Source organism: Sphaerodactylus townsendi, linkage group LG01 (assembly GCF_021028975.2).
Source record: "Sphaerodactylus townsendi isolate TG3544 linkage group LG01, MPM_Stown_v2.3, whole genome shotgun sequence".
In the NCBI taxonomy this organism is placed as follows: domain Eukaryota; kingdom Metazoa; phylum Chordata; class Lepidosauria; order Squamata; family Sphaerodactylidae; genus Sphaerodactylus; species Sphaerodactylus townsendi.
Window position 1 is genome coordinate 75,333,483 of NC_059425.1, and position 16,630 is coordinate 75,350,112.

The 16,630-nt window shown below is 42.7% G+C and overlaps 1 protein-coding gene across 4 annotated transcripts in view; it reads right to left on the bottom strand.

Annotated features, from left to right (window-relative positions):
- The window catches only part of LTBP1 (latent transforming growth factor beta binding protein 1), a 270,959-nt gene that overhangs the window by 66,906 nt on the left and 187,423 nt on the right, over nt 1-16,630 (bottom strand). The window lies entirely within an intron of this gene.

The window sequence follows — 16,630 nt, forward strand, 5'->3', positions numbered from 1 at the left end:
AAAGAGGGATGGGAAACTTCTGAGGGACAAAATGGAAAATCTTCATCATAATCCATGTGAAGAAGGAATATGATAGATTGTCCTTAATCTAGTGTTAGGTCAAACTGCTAAGATTTTACCTCAAGGTAAATGTATGCTCTCAAGTTACCTAGAGGTGAATGAATTCTAATAGCTCTAGTGCAGTGGTTCTCAACCTTCCTAATGCCATGACCCTTTAATACAGTTCCTCATGTTGTGGTGACCCCCAACCATAAAATTATTTTTATTGCTACTTCGTAACTGTAATTTTGCTACTGTTATGAATAGTAATGTAAATATCTGATGTGCAGGATGCATTTTCATTGTTACAAATTGAGCATGATTAAAGCATCTAGGCAAATCAGATTAGCGATGTTTAGACTTATAAAGATCAAACCAGTCCTATGAATAGGGTTCAGAACAGGCAAAAAGTCCCAAACCTAGCCTGTCCCCAGTCAAGAATCTTATCTCTGGAACCCCAAAAGTGTGTTTGTCAGACATGGTTATTAATGGCAAAGAAAAAGCACACTGTGTATGTTCAGGAGGACTCTTGGCCCCTTCCGCACTTGCAGAATGATGCCCTTTCAATCCACTTTCAGTGCACTTTGCCGCTGGATTTGACTGTGCGGAATAGCAAAACACTCTTGCAAACAACTGTGAACGTGGATCGAAAGTGCATTATTCTGCATGTGCAGAAGGGGCCCTTGTTACTGATATACTCATTTTGGGCTCAGCAGACTCTTCTGAAATTTGCTATTGCTGAATGTTGGTTAGCTCCCAAGTTTTAATTACCTGCTTCAGTTGTGTCAGTGAGTTTCACAGGTCATACAGACTGTAGGGGAGCAGAACAGATTCATTAACAGTCTGTGAACTTCCTGGTCTATTTCCAGCCTTTGCCTGCTCCCCTTCCAGGGTTATTGTTCACTTGTGAGGGAGCAAAAGGACAGCAACTGGGAAGAAATCTGTTGGGGGTGTGTGCCCAGAGCTTTAGTTAGAGAAGGACTCGGAGCATGGCCACCACCTATGGGCAAATGACACATAGCTATAGGAATCAACAGGGGAAAGCTGAGGGAAGGAGGGGAGGCAGAAAGATTCAGGGTCTTAAACATGTCCCCAAACCAGTTATTGGAAGATTTTTTTCCCTTTGAATCTAATCCTGTGTTGTTGCAAGACTCGGACCCCCCTTTCTGCGAACTTTAAACCCCAGTGAAGTGTTTATTTGGATGGCAGCCTTGCAGCATCTCCTTACCTACAACCCAGAAAGGAGGATCAGAGAGCCATCCGATCTGCAGCATCCCTCCCTCTCCAGCCGTATCCACATAGCCTGACCTCTTCCCGCTCCCCTCCCCGAGAGGAAAACAAAACAGAGCTTCTGCCTCTTTGAGATTTTTTTCCTTGAGGAAACAGTCGAACAAAACATTGTTTATTGATTGCAAAAAGGGGAAGGGAAACACCCGCCGCAGGGACCTGCCCAAACCCGTGGATTGCGGTGGCAAAAAGAGTCCGAGGTCCCTGGAGAGCACCAGAAAGCCAGCGTCTGACGGGGTGAAGGAGAGATGAGGGGATGCAGCCCTGAACCATCAGCAACTCGGTCCAAAGAAGAGTCAAGTGCTGGGGCGCAGTGGCGTAACTAGGCAAACTGGAGCCCTGGGTAAAACCTGAGTTTGATGCCCCCCCAGGTGCACGCCCGGTGCAACACGCACTCCCCTGGCCCCCTTGCAGCTACGCTCAGTGGCGAATCTAGGCAAACTGGAGTTTGGCATTTTCCCCATGGGCAGCCGTCCTCCCCCACTGTGACCAAGCAATGATTTTTTTACACCAGGTCATTTCAAAGTCACCATCACATTATAGAACAAGCCCCAACACACAAATCTGAACTCAGCAATAGGCCATGCCACACAGCAGAAATAATTTTGTTGAAAACATTTTCAAAATGTTTTATTACTGCTAGGAAAACATTTTATGGTGTTGTATCCAGTCCCCCCAATTGGGGGAAACAGCATCACTTTCAGTGTTTAAACTGGGAACACCAGATTCTCCCTTTAACGTGGATTTAAAAGGAGAATCTGGGCTCCCTAGTTTAAACAAGTGATGCTGGAATCCACCTCCAAACAGCATCATTTTCAATGGTGTTTAAACTAGGGAGCCCAGATTCTCCTTTTAAATTCACCTTAAAGGGAGAATCTGGGGTTCCCAGTTTAAACAACATTGAAAGTGATGCTATTTTGGGGTTGATTCTCCCCCACCGTGAAACAGCATCACTTTCAATGTTTAAACTGGGGACCTCACATTCTCCCTTTAAATCCATGCCAAAGGAGGGGATTTAAAAGGTAAATCTATGGAAATTTGGGGGGTGCCTGCTGTCAGGGGTGCAATTGTTAAGCTAGCTGCACCAAACTTTCAAAGTATCTTTAGGAGACTCTCCTAGAATACCACCCAGGTTTGGTGAAGTTTGGTTCAGGGGGGGCAAGGTTATTGGACCCTCAAAGTTGTAGCCCCCATCTTCTGTTAGCTCCCATTGGAAACAATGGGTGATGGGGAACCCCCTTTGGGAGTCCATAGCTTTGTATCCCCTTGACCAAACTTCACAAAACATGGGTGGTATCAGTAAGATACTTTCCTGATGATACCTCCCAGGTTTGGTGAAGTTTGGTTCAGGGGGTCCAAAGGTATCGACCCTCAAAGGTGTAGCCCCCATCTCCTATTAGCTCCCATTGGGAAAAAAGGGGGTGAGGCACCCCCTTTGGAAGTCCATAACTTTGGACTCCCTGAACCAAACCTCACCAAACCTGGGTGATAGCATCAGGAGAGTCTCCCAAAACATCCGTAAAATTTTGGTGCTATTAGCCTAAAAACTGCGCCCCCTGATGGCCAAAAACGGAAAAACACTGAAAATACAAAAAATCCCACAAACCTGCAGTTTTTGTGCCCCCCACAAGGGGGCACCCTGGGCAACTGCCCACTTTGCCCAATGGGAGGAATGCCTCTGCTGGGGCAAAGAAGGCATGCGGCCAGGGACGCCCAGTCCAAAGTCTGTCAGGCAGAGGGCAGCCTACCAAGGGCTGCTCCCGTGCTTCTCTCCCCGTTGGTGGCACCATCAGGGGTTGCTGAGGTGCAGGAATTCGTTTTTCCGAACTGCCCTCCTGGTGGCCAGCTCTTCTACACTTTGGTGCCCAAGGAAGGCAGCTCGGACTTCTGGGTCTGCCTGCTGAGGGTGGAGAAGACAGAGCCGGCCTGGCCACGCAGGGAGGCACGCAGGCCGAGCAGCTGGATCACTGTGTGCGGAAGTGGCCCTGAAAGAAGGTGTAGACTGGCAACCCCTGTGAAAGGGTCATTCGACCCCTAAAGGGGTCGTGACCCCCAGGTTGAGAACTGCTGCTCTAGTGTCAGGAGGCACACAGATGTAACTGGAACTATAACTTCCTAAGGAAAACTGAGTGTATTTAAAACTTTCTGTAAATTAAGTTACTTGTAACCTCTTATCAGGGACTGAGAAACATGTCCAAATTTTGCAACAGTGTCTAAACTGAAACAGCAAAATCACTCTGTAAATAACTGCCTGATTTTGAAACTCTTTGTGACAACTCCAAACTTAGTTTTAATCATTTTAACTCCCTTTTAAAAACTGTTCAAAAGCCTCTAGTGCCAAATCCACACACACACACGCACGCACGCACGCACGCACGCACGCTCGCTCGCTCGCTCACTTACTCACTGAAGTTAAGGGTGGACAATATTTGTATGCCTATGTAACATCATTCACATACTACGCTAATAAAGTAAGGGCTATTGAGTTCCAGAGAGAACAGATTAATTATTTTTAGAGGGAAAATTTCCTCAGGTTGACTGAATGCAAAGGGTTATCGCAGGTGCCATCTACTTCCATCACTGGCTAGTGCAGCTGAGATCATAATACAGTTAAGCAAGATTAACTTTAAAGTGTTTCCCCCTTCCCTCTCCATTTCCCATCTTCAATACACACACAGGTAATTTTGCCAAAAAACATCTGGTATGTTTTCACCCTGTATGAGTTAACATAACTGATGTTTTCAAAGTTCTGTGAAAGCATTTATGATAGTGATAGTATTGTCCAATGGAGTGCTGTAAATTAATGATTCAAAGAGAGGATGAAAGATTTCAAAGAGAACACAGAATCCACATAAAACTGTAAATTCACAGATCCCCTCTTAGAACAAGCAATGACATCTGAGCTAGCTGGTTTCTACTGTAGCTTTGGCTTACATTTGCACCGGCATGTTTCTGTTGTGATTCTTAATGCTTTGTTTAAATAAATTGTCTCTGTTCCCTGCACATGTTGATAAGCATTCCACATTGTATTGTGTATATGAGCTGTAACACACAATATCTGGGTCATTCATGCAGTTTTGAGAATGGGATTAGTGTTTTTCTTTAATGTTGCATATTAACCAATAGCCTGAAATGCAATAGTGTGTTTTTTTGTATTGCTAACTTTGAAGAGGAAGAAGAAAGTAATTGAAGAAATGATCTGACTACTTAAGTAGTGGGTATGCTTTTAGACTTGGTAGAAGAAAATGGAATATTGGACTTACCAGAAAAGTTCCTTTTACCTGAAGTACAGAAAGGCACTCTGAGATGTTTGAGTACTCTCCTTCAAGCTGCATCCAAAAAAAGAACAGGCTCTAGAGATCATACTGCAAATTTACAGTGGCGTCTAGAGCACGAGAGAGTTTTATAAAAGAATCTGCTCGATTTTCATAGATTTCATCAAAGTTTACAACTCTGTGAATCATGAAAAGCTATGAATGGTTTGAAAAGAAATCGGTGTGCCACAGCATCTGTTTGTTTTGATGTGCAACCTATACTATGCAGATCAAAACAACAACCTGTTATACTTTAGCTATGGGCAAAAACAGCAAGAGAAAAACAGCCGGATGCAAAGAACCCAGTTTCTAAATGTGCCACAAAAGTGTAAAATCTATTCCACAGGCACTCTTAGGAAACTAATGTTATAGGAAGTCCAGAAACTGACCGGGACTCCAGTAACTGTCAATTTTGCGGACTTTGGCCACTTTGTCAGAAGATTGTGCTGAAGCTTGTCCGGAGTCGAGAAAGTGGGTTACATATCTGTAGTTTTTATATTAATCATGCAGGGAAACAATGGCTTTACTATAATTTACTTCAATAAAATAAATACATGTTGATATTTTAAGAATAATAAATAGGACTCAATAAAATTTATAAATATAATACAATTCATAAGTTAGTAATATATTTAAAAACCTTTTATATCAAAAATTTAAAGTGCTGATAAATATTTAAGAATGAATAACTTACACAATTTGCAAAGACGGGTTCTGCCTCATGATAAATATAATGTGAATTATTTCTAAGGAACAGACACTAAGGTTTAAGTCTATTTAAAAGACCTTGACCATGTTCTCTCAAAGTGAATGATACACAGCTGGTGCCTACAGACTCAGTAGAACAGTTAACTCACAGATGTTCTATTTGCCATCTGAGGACAGGACCACCCTTTGATCCAATAATCACACCACACTCTTGGCTGGGGTAAATTATTTGGCCATAGCCACTGTTTATTATACAATCAGAAGCATGAGGCACAGCATGGGATTTTGATCTGCTCTGGAACAGTGCTGCGGAGCTCCAGTGGTCAGTCGGCCTCTTAATGGAGCTTCACCCAGCTGTGATGCTCAGCTGGGCGGTCGGCCTCTTGCTGGAGCTTCGCCCTGAAGTGATACTCAGCTGGCCTCTTGCTGTAGCATTCCCTACCAGCAGGGGAGGTAGCTCCCTAGCTCCCCTCCCCTGGCCCTTTCAGATCAATACCTATGTGCCAAACTGCGAATGGATATGACAAAGAAGCATGCATTAACAAAATCCAAAGCTCTATAGGGAGAGGTGGGCAGGAAAGTCACTGGCCTTTTAAAGGTGCTGGCCGGCCTCTTTTTGGTGATGTCGCGGGATGAACACCGCGACGCCTGCCTGCCCTGCCAGGGCATGGCTAGGAGCCCCCTTCCGCCCTCACACGGGCAGAAGCTGGGAACTCCTTCCTGCCCGTCTCGAGCAGCAACTGCGGCCACACTGATTCATGGCTGCTCTTTGTTCCAAATCCTGCAAGAACTTCCATGATAACTCCAAAGAATCGCCAACTGTCAGCCAAGCCCAGACAAAAACACAATGAAAATCCTCTAAACAAAATGTATTAAATAAAACTGGAAAGGTCTAATTCATTATTTAAGCCCTATTGTTTAGCTTCCAACTGCAGCAATTCTTTTTTGACATCAAGTTGTTCAAAGATTCAGGAGCTATGTTTGTACAAAATGCAGTATTTAAAATCATTTTCCTAGTGTCCCTTGTCCCTTATCAAAAATATTTACCAGCTGCATAAGAAAATAAGTCATGGGGTATCTGTCTTCTCTCTGGCTTAAATAATGAATTCGATCTTTTCAGTTTTATTTAATACTTTATTTAATACATGTATGAGGTAGAGCCAGTTTAAGCAGAAGAGATCAGAATGGTCTTTACAAATCATGTAAGTTATACATTTTTAAATATTTATCAGAACTTTAAATTTTTGATATAAAAGATTTTTAAATATATTATTAACTTATGAATTGTACTATATTTATAAATTGTATTTATCATTCTTAAAATATCAACTTGTATTTATTATATGAAAGTAAATTATAGTAAAGCCATTGTTTAGCTACATGATTTTAAACTACAGATATATGACCCACTTTCTCTACTACAGACAAGTCTCAGTGAAATCTTCTGATGAAGCAACCAAAACAGGCAGTTACAGGACACCCCATCAGTTTCTGGCCTTTCTATAACATTGGCCTCATAAGAGTGCCTGCGGAAGATTTTATGCTCTTGCGGCATGTATGGAGACTGGTTTCTTTGTAATGATTTCTGTTTTTTGTCCTGTATTTGCATCTCATTGTATGTTTGTGTATTACATGTGTTTAGTTTGTTCCTGCAGGTTTGCTCCTGCATTTATGTTGATTGGGCATCAGATGTTTTCTGCACAATTGCACTGGTGGGAAATAGAGCACCTTTGCACTTCATATTTTCTCCTATTGTTTTTGCCCATAGCTAAGGTGCAACAAGTTGTTTTGAGTTGCATTTTTCTCTGACACTGGTTCTCTGGTTATTTTTCTCTGACACTGGTTCTCTGGTTATACTATGGAAAATACCTTGAATTTGATCCACCTGGACCAAGCGCAGCTGGCGGAGCACAGGCGCAATGTGTTCTCACCATAAGGATTCCATAAGGGCCCATTCAAGGCCAGCAGGAGCTTCTGGAGCAAACCAAAGGGAAGCTTTGTGTAAAGCAAATCACAGTAATCCAGTCTAGAGGTGACTGTGGCATGTATCACTGTGGCTAAGTCAGTTTGGGACAGGTAGGGGGCCAGCTTCTTTGTCTGGCATAGATGATAAAATGCCACACGAGCGGTGTGATTCACCTAAGCTTCCATTGACAGGGCGGCATCAAGGATCACACCTAGGCTCCTGATGGCTGTAGCTGCCACCAGCTGCACTCCATTACAGGCCAGCAACTGGCACATTCCCACACCCCGCCCCTGGCTCAGTCACAAGGTCTCATCTTTGTTGAATTCACTTTCAGCTGGCTCTCTTTCATTTTATCACAGCCCCCAAACAACTGATCAAAACACTTGGGGCAGCCTCTGGATAGCCGTCCATCTCCACATACAACTGGGCCGTCCATCATCAGATACAACCATGATCTCCTGGGCCTTACAGATCAGCTTGGCTGCCTCCCATATCAGCTTTCTCAAGACCTTGCGGAGCAAAGGAATGGGGGATAAATGTGTACAGAATCTCCCCCTGCCATGGTGTTGTCTGAGAATCAGTCTGTTTGGAATCAAGAGAAGTATGGGAGCATGGTGTTTCCTTCTGTTGCAAACAGCTCTATTATCAGTTGACTGAATTTCTTTGTCAGCTTTTGAAACAGCTGGCTGTTCAATACCTACTATCCAGAGTCCATATGACTGGGACTGAGTCAGTTCCTCTGCACATTAATGGAGCTCTTCATGTATTCCATCCTTGGAGAGATGAATGAATTGGACAAGACAGCAGAGATGCTTCTTCCAGAGGACAGTTCTGTACCTGGTGCTCTTGATAGGTTTTTTTTTTTTTGCTGTTTTGTCTAGAGGTTGGCAATTTTTTTCTGAAAAGGGATAAGCCCTATGCTTCAGTAGATTTATATTCTAGGAGGCATTTGAAGGTATCCAAGAACCCTGGACATGACCTAGAGCACTCCTGAACTGAACAGGTTGGTGTGAGCTTTGAATTGCAAATCTGAGGAGACTTAAATTGGTTTTTCTCTGAAGAGGTATGACTTCATTGTCCACTATTTCAAATTCTTTATAACATGCTGATTCAAGGCTATTCTGGAGTGAAGCTTGAGCACTGCATGTTTCGAGAGAAGTAGGAGTATCCTTAGCAGACCCATGGAACTGTGTCAATCATCAAGATAATTAAGTGGGCAAGGAATATTGATTGAGATGAATGTACCAACTTGTCCCTGCCATTATCTTCAGGAAGGAATAGATAGCAACGTCCTGAGCCTATCTATGCACCCACCTGTTCAATTTCCTGGGAAAGAACGAGCTTGCTGTTTAGATGAGTGCAGTAATCCAAATGGTGGATTGTTAGTGTGAGGTCTTGTAGGGCCTTTGTCTTGATTGAGGATCTTACGAAAATATTGTGTAGGCAAGGGTGGATGTGAATGCCCCTGGTCCAGAGACCTGTCACCAGCACCACTATCAAGGTTGTAAACATTTGGGAAATGAGGGAAATCCTCAAACTGGAAAAGGAGGTCCCTGCAGTTGAATCTCAGAAAGTATCTGTGGGCCAGAAAAGTGATGACATGAAGGTATGCTTTTGTGAGCTCAATGGATATGAAGTCCCCAGGGAGAACTGCATCTGCAATATCCTTAAAGGTCTCCATCTTGAATTTCCTGTACCTCCCATGCTTGTTGAGAAACTTGAGATTTAGGATGGCTCTCCAATCCCTGTTGTGTTTTGTCAACATGAAGACTGATGTTTGAGCATCTTAGATGAGATTGAACTGGTTCAGTTACTCTGATCTTCTGAAAGAGATCCATGGTGTGCTGCATCTTTTATCTTTTATTCATTACACTTTTTCAGGGAATTTGGAAGTTCAAAAATCTGTCCCATGGGGGTCAGATGAATTTGATTAAGTACTCTTGGGAGATGGCCTCTTGAGTGTGTCTGCTGGTGTTGGCAGGTGCCAGGCAAAGAATTGTAGCTACCCTCTCACCAGTGACTCTTTGGTGGTGTCAGTTGGACTGTGGATGCTTGTTTGACTTGCGGCAGGGTTTGGGCTGGCAGAATGGGCTATATTGGATGCTCTGTATCCTTGCCTGGATCTGGACCAGAAAGACTTTTTGTAGTCATTACACAATCTAGGTAAGGAACAGTTTGAACAACAATGACTAGCAGCCATATGGTTTGGATGTTTGGTCCTCTCTAATACTTGAGAAAGTCATGGCCTTCCTCTTGACCTTGGTCCCTACTAGGATCTTGTCAAGGGTTTTGGGTTTTTTTTGCCAAAAATGTATAGATGGCCAAGTATGTTAAATTGGTGGTATGGACTGGTAGTCCAGGTCTTGAGTCACAGATTCCTGTGAGCTGGTGGCTGCAGAGGCCACGGCTCTCAATGGAAACTTCATGGAGCCCAGGCTGGCATCTGAAATGAAGCAGACTGCCTGTGGAGATAAGCTGACAAATGGTTATTCAAGTTGGATATTCACTAAACAATTTTCTTAACCATGTTAGTAACTGCTGAAAGCTTCATAGATAAAGCCATTGCTTCGTGAGATCTACAGAGCAGAGCAATACTATCATAGTCAGTGGTGTCCTTCAGATGTCCTTTGCCCAGGCATCCCCATAGGGACTTGGAGAAGACTTAGGAGACAAGGAGGACAGCCTTCTGGAATGACCTCTGGGTGATCAGCATGGCCTGATCCTCTTTGATTTCTGAGGGGAAGAAACATGGGAAAGAGAAAACCACCTCTAGTTTCATATCATCACTCAAGATCTCCACATCTCTCTTACCATATTCTTGCTTTGAAGATGGAGTGCATGAGCATTTTAAGGGCATTATAGAGAGGCGAGGGGAGCTCTTCCACTAAAAAAGTTTAGAATGTTGTTTCCAGAGGTGTGTATCCTTATTTGACAGTTTCCCCCTCCTTTCTGTCTGAGTCCCAAGGGAAAATATTGGAGGAATCCTCCTCTTATCACTGGGAACAGGATGGCTTCGTAAAAGGGTGGCCCATGAAGTGCTTTTTAACTGTCCTGGAAGGGAAAGAGAGCCTATAGATAAAACATTTTGCACCTCTTTAAAGAACCTGTCATTTGGGAGAAATCCTGGGGGAATGGAGTGGGGGAGGGAGGGATAGCTGTACACTGAGGTCTTTCACTTGTGAGTCAACAAACTTGCTGCTTTTCGATCTCCAATTGCAGAAATTGCCTCTGGTCTGCAAGCATAGGGCACAGAGAAAGCATCCCCCCCCACAATTATGTGGAACTGCAGGGAGTCCCCCCTTCTGAAAACTGCTCCTTTTTATCCAAAGCACTATTTACTAAATCCACTTGGCATTTATGAGCTTTTTAAAGTTTATTTTTACTTGACTTTTCACAGCAAAAGCCACATTGCTGCGGATGCTTCTTCAGACCCTGCGCAAGTGACTCTTTCTCAAGAAGAAGGCATGGAGGCACTCTGGGAAGCTTGAGTCAGAGTCTTCTTCCAGCTCTTCCTTCACAGAATGATCTGCTCCATCAGACAAGTACGGTACTGCATCTGTGGCTTCTGCCAATGATCTGGCAAAGGGCAGTTCAGGGGCTATTTTCACTCAAGGAAATTACATGGGTGGCCAAATTTATATCCCTCCTCCTGGCTGCTTTTTGGAATCAAAACATCATATTATGAATTCCAGTCACAGAACTGAAACCTTGTATATAGTTTGGCCCTCACTCTCTGACTTCGACAGGCACTGTATGTGCTTATCCCAAGTCTGTTTCACATGATGACTGCCGTTTTACAGTGTACTCCATTTTGACAACAAACTCTTCCAAAGCAGTCAATCTTACTAGGCATATGTGTTTTGGCATTCAGCCTTAGAATGGCTCAACACCTTCTTCTGATTTCCTTTCAAGATGTACATTTGGTTTCAATTTGATCAACGGCCCTTTCCATAGCAGCTCCCACCCGGCAGAACAGCCTTGTAAGGGGGCTGGAAATGGTGCCTTCCCTGAGATATTGAAAGTGTTGCAAAGCCTCTCTTTTTCAGCAGGCCCTTGGTGTAGTCCTTAAACTGGTTTTTAATGCAAATGGATGATCGATACAGCATAGGATTTTTGTTTCTAAGATTTTTGGTGAACTGTTTTATTCTGATTTGGAGTTATGGTTGAAGCTTTTGGGCTACAGACTGAGTTTAGCTATAGTGTTGTAACTCTTTAGACTTTTAAAATGGGTTTTTGATTGTAAGCCAGTTTATTTGAAGCACAAACAGGATTTACATGTTCAAAGAAATAGAATTTCAATTATTTAATTATCTTTGTTACACACAGACAGTCTCTATCCCTGAACATTTACTGGAGAGAACTGGTCAGACTACCCTTGTGGGGCATCAGAAGGAAATGCAACCTTCCTGGAATTACCAGTTTAACTGGCCATTGTTTTTTTTACGTAGCAGAGGGTGGTCAGCTCTAGTGCACAATGTCATTTGTGACTAGCACTGTTGTAATGAGCAGAAGGAATGAAGCTCAGGTTTTGTTACGAAAGTAGGATGCTTCAATGTTTAGAAAGAAGAACCCACTCTCTTTCTCCAACAAATGCTGTTGTAAGCCACATGTGCCTTGGATGGAGCTGTTCCAAGTTGGGGGAGGGAACCACTGGTTTTGAACTTCGTAAAATGGCCTGAACAAAGGATTTTGAACACTTGAAAACTTTCCCACTGCTTGGAAATTCTACCTAGGCAAAACAGTGATGAACGGCATCTGTTGCAGGTCTGGGTGTTACATGGATTAATTGCAGGGAGATGAGGTGCAAAAGGCTCATGAGGGAGTAAAGACTCCATCAAGGGCAATCACCAGACGAGATCTCAGTAGTGTTCCAAGTAGTGTCCTTTCTGTCATGAGAGTGTGTGGTTATGTTCACCCAGCTGTCATTATAGTGTGGCAATCCCATCTTTCTCCACTAGCCAGATTCAGGTGTGCCACAACGTGGCCTGCAAAGCCCACCTCAGCAATTGGCCCTTCCGTCTGCGCCCCACTGCAATTGCCCCACTAATTCACTCAGGCCCTCCCCTTCTAAGGCTGTGATCCACACAAACAAAAGTGTTCATAATTAGTAAAAGTGTATATAATAAGTGTATACAATAAGTCAAAAAATAAGTAACCCCTCCCTGAAAGAAATAAACAAACACTATGAAGATAGGCTATATGTACTTAATTATTGCAATTATACCATGGTCTAGCCTCGCTCCACACAGCGCATATTGTGCCACACCTTTCTATTGGAAACTTTGGCTGGCTCTAAGATTCTGGCTGCTGATATGTTGGCTGACACCACCACCTGGCCATCGCCCCCATTTTTGGACAACTAAGGCATCCTGGCCTGCCTGTCACAGTATCTGCCTGCTTAAGACTTTATTTTACCATTTTCATGTTCTTTTTATCTGCTTCTTTTCTATAATAAACCGCCTTTATTTCATAAGAGTATTGCGTAAAAGGGTAGCAGTTTTGCACAAACTTTTTATGTAAGAGTTTTTTCAGATTCTTTGGTCACATGCACTTTGCTGAAAGGCATTCATGATCACATTGAAAAGAGGAACCCATAGCTTTAGCTGAGGCAGACAGTATGGCCCCAGGGACTAAAAGGTTTTCTCCCTATGATTTGTAGTTATTTTAAGATATCCCAATCACCACGAGAAGCAACTCTGATGGGAGTAACAAAATGTTGCAAAAAATGCCTGTTTGAACAGAGTGATTTACTCCCATGAACAGGCATCCAGTTTTTAAAACAATACAGTAATAAAAAGTCTTTGTACTGCCTAGATAGCATTTTAACAGTTACTTTACAAAGTAAATGCTGAGATTCCCTAGGTGTTGAATTCTGCATTAAATTGGACATTTACATGGTGTGGTCATGGTTGTTTGGAACAGACACAGTCCCCTGCAAACACTATACTGAAAATTATGGAACAGTTAATTGTACAAATTCTTCATCCAACTGGGATTCTGAAAAATGTAACTGCTGTGACTCTTTATGCAATAGGAACAAGGATGAGGAATGAAAATTGTTTTCAAAAGCAATGACAACTTTTATAAGTTTTTATGTAACTCAGGAGAAACCCTGAAAAATGACCAAAGACTTTTAAGAGACTTTGGCCCATTATGAATGGAACACTTTCCTTGAGGGTCTTCTTTGCAGTGGGGTTGCAATGAAGTCTCCTTGCATTTCTCTGTTTACATGTAAGGAAGTGCTCCACTGCCTGTTGTGCAGCTTGCCTGCCCGCAATTTTGGGTCATTCCTGGTCGGTCACAAGGTTGCTGACTTTTTAAAAATCCCTTTAATTTTTAAAAGATTGTTATTCTTCATATTGCTATTGCGATGGCTCTATCATCATCATCATCATCATCATCATCATCATCATCATCATCATCATCATCATCATCATCATCATCATCATCATCATCATTATTATTATTTTAAGAAGCTGGATGTCGATCCTCCATAAATGCCTGCGTGAAGTTGCGGGGAAAGGACATCGGAAAGAGTAGAAACCCCAAAGTCAGGGAAAACACTGGCGATTGCCTGCTCTCAAGAACTGCGGGGCTTCTGGGAACTGCAGCACCATAAGTGTGACCACGTCTGCAATCAGAACTCTGCCCCAAAGGGGAGTACCCTCACTGTGGGGCAGAGCATCAGTCCAAGATTCCACTTCTCTTTTTAGCTGTAGCTTCTCCCTCTCACACCCACTGTTATTCCCATGTTCGTCCTACCATCAGGAGTGGCTTTTGGGAGGGCACAAGAACAGTTAGTTCTTTGTCCAGAACAGATAAGTAGCTGCTGGTACCACCAAATGTGGGGGAATAAAGATTTTATGTTTGGACAGCCTTTATGTCTCTTCTTGACTGTTCTGAAGGCATTAGGGATCCAACAGAGGAAATGGCAGCAGTTTCACTCTCTTGCTGACCTTCCAGAGCTGAGCCCACCCAAGGCCAGGTGTACCACAGTTTCAGTCTTGGTCCGGGCTGTCTGCATAATCCCAACACTGCTACATCAGTGCTGAGGTGGAGATTGCAGAGGCTGAATCACAGACTTTTATTAATCTGCAATTATATCAAATCTAACAAGAAAGCATAGTTTAAAACATAAACAAAACTTGGAATCTACTTTTAACATATATATAAGATGAAGAACAGAAGATTATATATCTGGTGTGGTAGTTAAGAAGCTTTCTGTTCAGCCTTAAAGAAACTCCAGAGTTGGCTAGAAAGCCCACAATATAGCAGCCTAAGTGACAAATGAAGCTTTATGGCTTAGCCATGGCAACATCGAACCTTTTTTGTATTTACGTGTTATTTATTTATTGAATCATTTATTGAAGCATTTATGATTAGTTCAAGGCTTATAAACAATACTTAAAACATCCCCAGTTAAAACAAAAGATGAAATAGTGAACCCCTTCTCTCCCCACCCCTTAAATAGATGCCTGCTATTCAGAGCCCTTCAAAAGCTCCTGCAAACAGGCAGAAGCTCTCCAAAGAGGGGGTTCCCTCACGTTTTCAGGAAGCCCATTTCACAAAACCAATGCCATAACAGACAAGGCCTGAGCTCTGGTCAATGCCAGGTGGTCAACAGACATCTAACTGTAGGTGGCGCACACAACAAATGTTTCAAGACATTTGTGTACCAGGCAGTTGCGGAGCTACAAGGGGACGGGGGGTGCGCCATGCACTGGACACACGCCTGGGGTGTGTGAAAAATCGCCCCAGGCCCCTCCCTCTTTCCCCTGGGCCAGGTGCTGGGCCAGTTTGCAGTAAAGGCCTGTTTGCAGTAAAGGTGGTGCTGGGCCAGTTTGCAGTAAAGGCCTGTTTGCAGTAAAAATGGCCTGAGGAACTACAGTTCCCAGGAGACCTTGGGGCTCACAAGGTCTCCTGGGAAGTATAGTTCCCATCAGGCCGTTTTTACTGGGAACAGGCCTTGTTCAGCCTGAAAAAGTTCTGAAAAAGGAAAGAAAATAAGGTAAGTGTGAGAAGGGGGTGGGGGGCGCCGTGGGGGGTGGGGGCATGGGGTGGAAAATTAGAATGCGCACCAGGCGTCGTCTGGCCCAGCTACGCCTCTGGTACCAGGTTCCCAAGCAATGTTCAAAGTACCTTGCAACATCTTTGCAATATTAAAAAATTTAAAATAAAATGATTTCTGATGAAAGTGAAACATGAACAAACATTGTTTGGTTCAAGAACTAATGAGGAGGGTCAAGATTATTCCTTGCTTGAGTAACAATATATTTAGCTCTGGTATTGTCCATAGAAAATGCAGCAGGAAAGAGGGGGCAGCAAATATCTGTTCTTCTATTTCACAAATTCAAGCCATTGAAAGCACCACACCGCAATTTTCATTTAGCTTATACAACAGACTGAGCACTCAAGACGTTTTTAAGGTGTAGCCTCTAGAAAAAAAAAACTCTGGACCAATTTCAATCTTATGGATCTTGTGAGGGCCTCCCAGAACAGATGTCTAGTAATGCTTGCGCTGTGCTTGCTTTGTAGATAAGTCTGAATAAAGGGATAATCTTCAACCCAAAATCCACATGCAGTTTTCATCCGTCTCCATATTTGGGCCGTAACACTTACCGGTAAGCAAAAGCCCTTCAGAGCTGGATCACACATCTTGGAACATATATTGTAAATTCTAACATATACTTTTAATGGGTCTTTTTGATCCAGCCACAGTTACTTGTGAATGAATTTTTCAATGAACGTTTTTTATTTGGTTTGAAATTTGCAATGATTAACTGTACCCTTCAAAAAAATACTATGTGTTTTTATTTCATTGGGAACTCCTTTGAATACAGATCCTGCACACTGCTTCATAGCATAATTGGGAATCATAAGCAAAAAAAAAAAAAGAAAAAAAGCCAGCACTGACATTATAATGAAATTATTATGATAGTTATCTTTCCTGGGGACTAGTGCGAGCACTGAAATCCGTTCAAATACTTTTCCAAAGGGGGTGGCTGTACCATATGCCAGACTATATTTCCTGTAGGTTCTGCAAAATTCTGGTTATTCAGCTAAGAGACTAAACAGATGTTGCATTTTAAATAAGCTAAAGTATTAAATTCAGTCCATTTCAGCTTCAGATTTGTGAATGGCCTGACATCTTGAAAAACAGTAGGTTTGAAAAAAATGAAAGAATTGGCTTAGCTCCTTTGATGCTGGTTCACATGTACCTCAAACATGTTCTTATTAAACAGCTATATAGTATTTCCATATAATAAAGTTTGAAACTTATTTAATTTTGAACCAAATTGCATGCTATAAAAATAAT